This window comes from Triticum dicoccoides, chromosome 4B (assembly GCF_002162155.2).
Source record: "Triticum dicoccoides isolate Atlit2015 ecotype Zavitan chromosome 4B, WEW_v2.0, whole genome shotgun sequence".
Classification (NCBI taxonomy): domain Eukaryota; kingdom Viridiplantae; phylum Streptophyta; class Magnoliopsida; order Poales; family Poaceae; genus Triticum; species Triticum dicoccoides.
Genome location: NC_041387.1, coordinates 589,356,743 through 589,360,595, shown reverse-complemented (window position 1 = coordinate 589,360,595; position 3,853 = coordinate 589,356,743).

The following is a 3,853-nucleotide window of genomic DNA, read 5'->3' as shown; positions in this document are numbered from 1 at the left end:
AACTTGATGAGGTAATTGTACCTTCTCTCGAATTGGAAAGTAGCTCATCACAGAATATCGTTCCTGTGATGCCTACACCAACTAGAGAGGAAGCTAATGATGAGGATCATGAAACTTTAGATCAAGTTACTACCAAACCTCGTAGGTCAACCAGAGCATGTTCTGCACCAGAGTGGTACGGTAATCCTGTCCTGGAAGTCATGTTACTAGACCATGACGAACCTACGAACTATGAGGAAGCGATGATGAGCCCAGATTCCGATAAATGGCTTGAGGCCATGAAATCTGAGATAGGATCCATATATAAGAATAAAGTGTGGACTTTGGTGGACTTACCTGGTGATCGGCAAGCCATTGAGAATAAATGGATCTTCAAGAGGAAGACAAACGCTGATGGTAGTGTTACTATCTTCAAAGCTTGAATTGTCGCAAAAGGTTTTCGACAAGTTCAAGGTGTTGACTATGATGAGATTTTCTCACTTGTATCGATGCTTAAGTCTATCTGAATCATGTTAGCAATTGCTGTATCTTATGAAATCTGGAAAATGGATGTCAAAACAGCATTCCTTAAATGGATTTATTAAAGAAGAGTTGTATATGATGCAACCAGAAGGTTTTGTCAATCCTAAAGGTGTCGACAAAGTGTGCAAGCTCCAGCGATCCATCTATGGACTGGTGCAAGCATCTCGGAGTTGGAATATACACTTTGATGAGTTGATCGAAGCATATAGTTTTATACAGACTTGCGGTGAAGCCTGTACTTACTAGAAAGTGAGTGGGAGCACTACAAACTTTCTAATAAGTATATGTGAATGACACATTGTTGGTCTGAAATGATGTAGAATTTTTTGGAAAGCATAAAGGAGTATTTGAAAGGATTTTTTCAAAGAAAGACCTCGGTGAAGCTGCTTACATATTGGGCATCAAGATCTATAGAGATGGAGCAAGACGCTTGATAAGATTTTTGATGAGTACATACCTTGATAAGATTTTGAAAGGAGTTCAAAATGGATCAATCAAAGAAGGAGTTCTTACCTGAGTTGTAAGGTATGAAGTTGAGTAAGACTCAAAACCCGACCACGGCAGAAGATAGAGAGAATGAAAGTCATTCCCTATGCCTCAGCCATAGGTTCTATAAAATATGCCATGCTATATACCAGACCTATTGTGTACCTTGCCATGATTTTGGCAAAAGGGTACAATAATGATCCAGGAGTAGATCACTGGACATCGGTCAAAATTATCCTTAGTTACCTAAGAGGACTAAGGAAATCTTTCTCTATTATGGAGGTGATAAAGAGTTTGTCGTAAAGAGTTACGTCGATGCAAACTTTGACACTGATCTAGATGACTCTAAGTCTAAATCTAGTACATATTGAACGTGGGAGAAATTAGCTAGAGTAGCTCCATGCAGAGCATTGTAGACATAGAAATTTGCAAAAATACGTACGGATCTGAATGGGGCAGACCCATTGACTAAACTTCTCTCACAAGCAAAACATGATCACACCTTAGTACTCTTTGGGTGTTAATCACATAGCGATGTGAACTAGATTATTGACTCTAGTAAACCTTTTGGGTGTTGGTCACATGGCGATGTGAACTATCGGTGTTAATCACATAAAGATGTGAACTATTGGTGTTAAATCACAAGGTGTTGTGAACTAGATTATTGACTCTAGTGCAAGTGGGAGACTGAAGGAAATATGCCCTACAGGCAATAATAAATTTGTTATTTTATATTTCCTTATATCATGATACATGTTTATTATTCATGCTAGAATTGTATTAACCGGAAACTTGATACATGTGTGGATACATAGACAAAACACAGTGTCCCTAGTAAGCCTCTACTAGACTAGCTCGTTAAATCAAAGATGGCTAAGTTTCCTAACCATAGACATGTGTTGTCATTTGATGAACGGGATCACATCATTAGGAGAATGATGTGATGGACATGACCCATCCGTTAGGTTACCATAATGACCGTTAAGTTTTATTGCTATTGCTTTCTTCATGGCATATACATATTCCTTTGACTATGAGATTATGCAACTCCCGGATACCGGAGGAATACCTTGTGTGCTATCAAACATCACAACATAACTGGGTGATTATAAAGATGCTCTACAGGTATCTCCGAATATGTTTGTCTGGTTGGATAGATCGAGATTAGGATTTGTCACTCCGAGTATCGAAGAGGTATCTCTGGGCCCTCTCGGTAATGCACATCATAATAAGCCTTGCAAGCAATGTGACTAATGAGTTAGTTGCAGGATGATGTATTACAAAACGAGAAAAGTGACTTGCCAGTAACGAGATTGAACTAGGTATGAACATACCAACGATCGAATCTCGAGCAAGTAACATACCGATGACAAAGGGAATTACATATGATGTCATTGCGTGTCGGGGAAACTGATCCACGAACACCTATGGGACCGGCGGACCGAGCCCCTTTCGGTTTGGCGGGGGGCGGAGGTCGCACGAAGAGCAGATCGAGGCGAAGCACACGAGCAGTTTACCCAGCTTCGGAGCTCTCCGGAGAGATAACACCCCTACTGCTGCTTGTCTGATTGTATTGTGTTCTTGCTCTAGAGAGCTAAGTGTTTTCTGGCTTCGAAATGATCCGAACCTACCGAACCAGTCGAACCCCCTCTACGTTGCGCATGGGCCTCCTTTTATATGCACAAGGGGTCACCGACAGGTGGCAACGCATAGAAGGGTAAAAACGTAAAAAAGGGTGCGGTTGGTACAGCTACCTGCACAGTGCATCCTACCTAACCCTGACGGCAGGGGACACGGGCATTAAATGCCCGTCTGTGTCGCCCAAACAGTGTAGAAAAGGACCGTCAGGGGCGCCACCACCTGCCACGATGGCGATCTTGTCAGCAACGCATGCCACCGCTTACCGCTGGCTGCACAACCTTCCGCCACGCGTGCCTGGAGAGGCCCCCAGGGCGACACGTTGGTGGATGCGCTGGAGCGTGGTCACAGAGTGGCCGCTTGCCGCGGCAAGCGCCTTTCCGCGGTCGTGGTTTTGTCGCGCCCGGAAGCTTGCCGCTCATCGGGCCTTGCCGGGATGCGTGGTGCGTCGCGGCAAGTTCCTTGAGATGCCTTGGTTGGCCTTCCCGGCAAGCTCCTCTTGCCGGGGCCTTGTCTTCTTGGCTTAAATACTTTGTTCTTGAATAGCTCCAAAGGAGCCACGGAGGATCTTGGCGGTAACCCGGCAAGCCCTTGCCGCGGGGCGCTGCAATTGCCCGTGCACAAGTTCGGGGTACTAGGGTACCCCTACTCTAGTACACCGACAGGAGCCCCCGGGCCTGGGCCACACACGGTGCCGAGCGCTGTTGGGCCAGACCCAAAAGAGGGCACGGGCACGCGCGGCCCGGGTAACGCCGAATCTTGCTCCGTATCCACCGCGCCCCCCCCAACGGCACTCGCTGAATGCGGCATCGTGGGAGAGATCGTGGGGGGTTTCTTTATTCGGAAGGGCGAAACGTCCGCCCCCTCCCTCTTTATAAGCAGGGGAAACAGGGGCAGTTCGCCCATCTCGCCATTTGTTGCATCAACTCCAAAAATCTCCGCCGCTCCCCCCTTCTTCTTGAAGCAGAAAGAGAGCAGCGCTCTGCCCCCCGTCGCCACTAGCGCCACCAACGCCGTCGATCTCCCCTGCCACTTCCGCCATGGCTCCGAAAGCCGACAAGGGGAAGGGCGTGAAGTCGGCCGAAGCGCAGCGACTCACGGTGCTGCGGAAGGAGCGGGCCCTCTTCCCCCCTCAGCTCGGTGCCAAGGAGCTGAGGGAGTACTACTACCTTTTCTGGTCGACGGAGACGCGGGCGCACCCGCGCAC